At 38.3% G+C, this 7,190-nt stretch overlaps 1 pseudogene; it reads left to right on the plus strand.

Annotated features, from left to right (window-relative positions):
* Positions 1-470: 470 nt before the first annotated feature.
* Positions 471-2,771, plus strand: LOC143851029 (L-type lectin-domain containing receptor kinase SIT2 pseudogene; annotated as a pseudogene).
* The last annotated feature ends 4,419 nt before the right edge of the window (positions 2,772-7,190 follow it).

The following is a 7,190-nucleotide window of genomic DNA, read 5'->3' on the forward strand; positions in this document are numbered from 1 at the left end:
AACTGCAAACAGATCCTCGTCCTTTTCATACTAGATTGCATTTCCTCTTAATCTAGAACGTCAATTTCTCTTCTTTCTTTTATCTAGGTTGTCAGCTTGATACGAAGTACATATAACACATGTCAATTCCGAAATACGGGTGCTCGAAGGTTCACCCGACCCAGCCCATGTTTTGGCGGGTTGGGTGACCCGTGCCAACCCATACTCGCAAATTTGATGGTGGGTAGGTTTGACCCGTGGGCTTGGGTCGATTTTGCCGGGTCTACTTGCCGTAGGCCTCAGTCAACGTCTTTGTCACATTGTTTTCTTCTTTAATCGCAAGCCGTGACCCGTGCCAACTCATACTCGCAAATTTGAGGGTGGTTAGGCTCTACCGGGCAATTTTGCCAAGCCTACTTGCCGAAGGCCTCAGTCAACATCTTGGTCACAATGTTTTCTCCTTTAATCGCAAGCCACCATTAGTCCCTCAACATCTTGGTCACAATGTTTTCTCCTTTAATCGCAAGCCACCATTAGTCCCTCTCTCTCTCTCTCTCTCTCTCTCTCTCTCTCTGATTAAGAAGATAAGGAAACTGTAATACAAGAAAAGCTAAGCTCTTTGAGGTTACATTCAGATTCCAACTATGTTCTTCAGGAGGATTCTATTATTGTTTCTCCTGATGAAGTTAGGACCCTCTAATCAGGAGGACGTTTCATTCACCTATAATGGATTTCTAAATGCTAACATGAGCTTGGAGGGCATAGCTGAGATCATGCCCAATGGCCTCTTGAGGCTCACCAACAATACAAGCCTACAGGACAAGGGCTATGCTTTCCTTACCATTCCTCTTCATTTCAAAAACACTTCCAACGGTAACGCACTCTCTTTCGCTACAGTTTTTGCCTTTGCAATTGTCCCCAAGTATGCTAAAACAAACGGTCATGGAATGGCTTTTTTCATCTCTCCTTCTGGGACTATCCCCACGTCTCTATCTGCTCAATACTTAGGCCTCTTCAATTTTACCAACAATGGGGATTCATCAAATCATATTGTTGCAGTTGAGCTTGACACACTCCAAAACTCAGATATCAGGGATATAAATGGCAACCATGTTGGAATTGATATTAACAGCCTAGTGTCTACAAAATCCTCCCCTTCAGCTTATTTTTCTAATGGTGGAGTTAATAACATTAGCCTTTCAAGTGGAAAAGTGATGCTAGTTTGGGTAGAATATAATGGTTTGGAAAAGCAATTTAATGTAACACTATCACCGATTGATATAGCTAAACCCAGCTTGCCACTCTTGTCTTTGAACATTGATCTTTCATCAATCATCTTAGATTCCATGTATGTCGGTTTCTCTTCATCCACAGGGACACTTATGCAATCTCATTATGTTCTGGGATGGAGTTTTAAGATGAATGGAGACGCTCCAGCCCTTCATCTCTCTCGCCTTCCCTCGCTTCCTCGTACTGGTCCTAAAGAGAAATCGAAAGTTTTGACAATTGGATTGCCTTCAATTTTGGTTTTTCTAGTGTTAACGGCCATCTCTATTGTCATTCTTATAGTTAGGTGGAAGATCAAATTTGCAGAATTATTAGAAGATTGGGAGCACGAATACAGGCCTCACAGATTCTCCTACATGGACTTGTTCGCGGCCACAAAGGGCTTTCGAGACGGAGAGTGTTTGGGGATTGGAGGTTTTGGTAGGGTGTACAAAGGCATCTTACTCAATTCTGAAATTGAAGTTGCAGTGAAGAGAGTTTCTCATGATTCTAAACAAGGAATGAAAGAGTTTGTCGCCGAAATTGTGAGCCTCGGTCGACTCCGGCACCGGAATTTGACACAGCTACTTGGCTATTGTCGTCGTAAAGGAGAGCTTCTCTTGGTCTATGACTTCATGCCTAATGGAAGTCTAGACAAATTCCTCTTCGACCAACCCAAGACGCTGCTCAATTGGGATCAGAGATTTCGGATCATTAGAGGAGTGGCTTCAGGGCTTTTGTACTTACACGAAGAATGGGAGCAGGTTGTGCTTCATAGGGATCTCAAAGCTAGCAATGTTTTGCTAGATAGTGAATTTAATGGAAGATTAGGCGATTTTGGCTTAGCAAGATTATATGATCATGGCACCGATCCTCAAACTACCCGTATTGTGGGGACCCCGGGTTATATTGCTCCAGAGCTTTCTAGAACTGGCAAGGCAACTACAAAAACTGATGTGTTCTCATTTGGGGTTTTTATGCTTGAGGTTGCCTGTGGAAGGAGGCCTATAGCACTTCGAGCATCAACAGAGCAGCCTACTCTGGTTGATTGGGTGTCACAGTCGTGGCGGAAAGGGGCAATACTAGAGGTGAGTGATCCAAAATTGGAAAATGATTATGTAGTGGAGGAAATGGAGTTGGTGTTGAAGCTCGGCTTGTGTTGCTCTCACCCCATGGCAGAGGCTAGGCCAAGCATGCGACAAGTAATGCAGATTTTAAACGGTTTTACTCTGTTTGAACTTTCTTCGGATGGTTTGAATGGTAGTCTTTTATCACGAGGCCAGAGCAAACATTCTGTCGGTGATGGTCTGTGATATCCTTCTTCGGACAATATGCCTGTGGCCACTTCATCAACGGTCGAGTCACTCCTTTCCAGAGGCCGTTGAATACATACATGGCAAGAACTTATATCACTATTGTACATTTTCTCTGCCCCACAAAAGTTGAAGCTCCTAAGAAGGTTGGAAGCTTATTAACCTGTGATTCTTCTTTCTTACAATTTGAAGAAATCATGATTTTGCTATCTAGTACTATTTTTAGGTTTGATTCGTCGATGTTGGGTTTATTTGGTAGGGAATGCAGTTGATCTGGGGTTCTTTTTATTTTCTATGAGTCATTGTCAGTCCAAATGGGACAGCAAGGGAAACGATTCTTCACCAGTTTTATGCCATGAAAGATGACCACTATCTCCACCACCTAAGTGGAGATATTACTACAGTTGAAAGAGCATCCAATGAAGAAATCAACAGTCTGGATTTGATAATTCTACCACATTCAGACATGTTCGAGCCAACATTGTATGCTCTATCAATGTTCAGTATATATAAACCAAGAGGGAGAAGCATCCAATTGACTTGGATTAGCTTGGGGGTCGGTGCCTAAATGATAACTCCAAATTTGCTAAATATGAAAGACCATAACTTGGGTTATTTCACCCAATTTTGTTAGAAATTAGTGGCAATCTTAGCAATCCATTTCTTGATATTTTGAGTAATTCTATGCTTGGATGCTTTAGGCCCTGTTTTTTTTTAAGATTATGACAATCGATTGTGATTGCCAAACTATTTAGTGGACTCAAAATTTCATTTAAATTTGTAGTCTAATAATCGGTTTGGAACCAACAATCGCTTGTTAAAATCCAGAACAGACAGGGACTAATTTGAATTTGGAACTTCATTTCTTGTAGACCAGATTTGCCAAGTTTTTAAGCAGAGAATCAGTGCAGCAAATTACTTTCTCGGAAGTTGAAATTTCAGCTTAGAATTCAGTCATCCAAGGTTTAAAATTTCAGTTTCGGACCTTGAAGTTTCAAAATTTCGGTCAAAATCTGGTACCAAACCCGAAAATATTATTTTATTCAATATTAAATTTTGGCCGAAATTACCGAAATTTCAGTTTTAATTTTGGTGGAATATTAAATTAATATTAAAAAAAAAGATTTTTTGGGTCAAATTACGGAAAAACCGAAATTTCGACCGAAATTCCGAAATTTCGGTCGAAATAAATGACCGTTCAGTTTTTACCATTTCTGTGTCGGTTTCGGATTTCGGTCGAAATTTAAAACCATGCAGTCATCAACGATTGCCTGGCTTTACGTTGTACATGTACCTGTTGTATCAGTATATATTAAAAAATTCTGTTGGAAGGTGATCTCACTTCCTTTTGGTTGGATATGTAAAGTTTTGTTTTTAGTATCCTCGATGTGCTAATAAAATAGCAGTATGTAAACTTTATATTTTTTTGATACTGCTAATAAAATTAGCAGTATGTAAACTTTACATATGCCAGGAGCATATGTAAAGTTTTGTTTAGTATCCTCGATGTGCTAATATAAATAGCAGTATTCCAGTGTTTTTTCTTTTATTACGTCTGTCCCTTTCGTTCCTCATTTTAATTTGTATTGCATGATTTTCTCATTTCAGGATTGAATTTTATTAGTAAGCAGTTTATCATGGTTAGATTGTCATTTGTATTGCACGGTTTTCTCATTTCAGTACTGAATGTTATTAGCAAGCAGTTTATCATGGTTAAAGTATTCAGAGTCTTTTTTAGTTTGTGATAGTATATTCATTGAGGACTAACATAAAGAGGTGAATGGATGACCGTTTCCCTTCAATGCAGTCATTAGATGTCCCCACTAGTAATGAAGAAATTGGGCTGTTAAGCCATTGGGAGCAAGTGTGACTTTTTTTCACCTTGGCTTAGTGGTTCTTCTTTTGCAGATAAAGTAAATGAATAATCTTCATGAGATATCAAACCTAATGCTAATGCTCCATTTGGTTATCAGGTGGAATTGATTGAAAACCGAAGAATTATGTGCAAAACTACTCAAATGGTCTTAAATATTGCTATAAAATTGATCATATAGTGGGACTTAATTATTCTGGCAATCTAAATAATTCTTTTAGTGGTCTACATCACAGATAAGTTGTGGTACAAAAAGCTTTTTGAGATTATGATTCTAGCCCTTTGATCTAATGTTTAGAAAAGATACATTTACGCCCTACCATGTGTGGTCAGTGGAATGCTAGAAATCAAATATTTCTTACGTTTACCCTGCACATTAGAACAACAGAAATTAATTAAAGGGTGAACTAATACATGGTAAGTTTACCCTTTGAGATTTCCTCTTTCAAAAACCAAAATCAAGATCCATGTAAGAATGAAGTGAGAATGACGACAAAGATTGATCACGAGTTCTGTTGCAACTCCAAAAAATGCAGAAATTATGCTTGTAATGGTGGGTCATGAATCTCCAAAGTGGGCAGGAATTGAAATAATAGGAGGATGGCTTTAACAAGAGCTTACAAAAGAGAAGAGATGACTATCCTCAAACGGTTTGCAAATCCTTGGAGAAGCCACAACTACAACTAAGCTACAGGACAATGGCCGCAAGTTGTGTCTTGATGCAAGAATCATGGCAGCCTATCCAACCGACGGCAATCTCTTTGCTGGAGCTTGTGGAACAGCAAACAAGAGTTGGGTGATTGTAGATGTTGGATGGCATAGCAAGCAGAGACAGTATAGTTTTGAACAGCTCACTCACGTAGACAATACAAGTAGGAATGACAAGCAAGGATGTGGTTGTTTTCTCTTCAAAACAGGGCTCTCTTTGGTGTTTGTAGGTTCAGCAAAAGCTGAACATTGGAGACTTCTTGATAATGAACTGGCCAATTCACAAGTAGCTTTTGGCCGTGTTAGAATCGGTTTTCCTTATTTTGATTATCTTTCCTTATTTATGTTATTTCCATATTCTAGTAGGTTTCCTTAATCCTCTTTCTCTATTTTCCTGATTTATGTTTCCTAATTTACATTCCGCAATTTCTATATAATGTAGATGTCTTATGGCTATTCAGCAAGGAATAATCACAATTAGTGCAGTTAACACATTGGAGGTGGAGTTTCCCTCAAATTAACTTATTGGAGGCCTAAGTTTCCTCGAATTAGCTCATTGTTTCCCTCTTTCTCTATCGTCTTCGTCTCTATTTTCTTTTCTAATAGAACAATGTTCTATCAAGTTGGGATCAGAGCAGTTTATTAGTGGATGCCTCTTACGTGGTGCCAAAAGAACAAGATTGCTATCAAGAATTGAAGGCATATTCCATCCCAACAAGAAAAAGAATGGGCATCCTCGGAAGAACAAGCCTTAGAAGCGAGGTTGGAGGTGAGGGTTGTGAAGATTGAATCACCGCTTGAATCAAGAATCCAAACCCTTGAAAAAAAAATTTGAAAGATATTTAGGAAATTTCTCTCTCAAAATCCCAATCCTCCCTGGGTGCCGTCACTTAGTGTGAAGTTAGAAGAACCTTCATGTTTGCAGAAACTAGGTGAAGAGTTCAGTGAGAGTACTGTAAAAAAGGCTTGCACAATCAAAACGAAAAAACGAAACATAAAAATTGGAGAAAAGAAGAGAGAAAGAAATCAGATCGAAAAAAGCGAAAAAACCACAAAAAAAGGGGTCAATGATTATTAGTGTCGTCGAGTCCGACAAAGTCGACGCCATAAAATTTGTCGTTCATTTCAACCTTTCAAACACCATAGGGAAGATCCTCACCCGCAACAATCTATGCATCAATGTCCCAATCATTGCAAAGAAAAAAAAAACAACAACAACAACAAAGAAGCTTTGATGAATGGCATGATGGGATCGATTTGCAAATAGAGCAGCCTCAACTCTTAATGATGACTTGTAAAATGGTGACTGATTACAAGATAAAGAAAAGGCAAAAAGGAGGGAGAAAGAAGAAAATAAAATAAAAGAGAAGAAATTTGGAAAGTCTTGCACAAAATCAACTCCTCGAAATGTCATTGCTTAACCTTCAACCTTGGGGACAAGGTTGAAAACTAGGGTGGCAGAATGTTAGAGCTGGTTTTCCTTATTTAGATTATCTTTCCTTATTTATGTTATCTTCATATTCTAGTAGGTTTCCTCGATCTCTTATCCTGTATTTCTAATTTATGTTTCCTAATTTACATTCCCCAATTTATCCTGTATTTCTAATTTATGTTTCCTAATTTACATTCCCCAATTTCTATATAATGTAGATGCCGTGTGGCTATTCAACAAGGAATAATCACAATTAGTGCAGTTATCACATTGGAGGTTGAGTTTCCTCAACTCATTGGAGACCTGGGTTTCCTTGAATTAACTCAGTGTTTCCTTCTTTCTCTATCATCTTTTTCTCTATTTTCTTTTTTGATAGAATAGTGTTCTATCAGGATGAAATGAAATGCTTTCATAAGAAAAGCATGAGAATAGGAGTATAATTAGTGTCAGAAACAATTTTGTTTCCCACAACTCTCTCTCCAAGAATTTCAAAATTGTCTCACGATTTTCACATTCATTAAGAGATTAATTTCAATGAAGAAGCATTCCTTTCACTTTTGATTCCCTAGTTATTTCGTCATCTTGTGGAAACTAATCCAAACTTCTAAGACTCTCTAAA

Source organism: Tasmannia lanceolata, unplaced genomic scaffold (genome assembly GCF_043159265.1).
Source record: "Tasmannia lanceolata isolate RefF3 unplaced genomic scaffold, GAP_Taslan_0.1 ptg000018l, whole genome shotgun sequence".
Taxonomy (NCBI): Eukaryota; Viridiplantae; Streptophyta; class Magnoliopsida; order Canellales; family Winteraceae; genus Tasmannia; species Tasmannia lanceolata.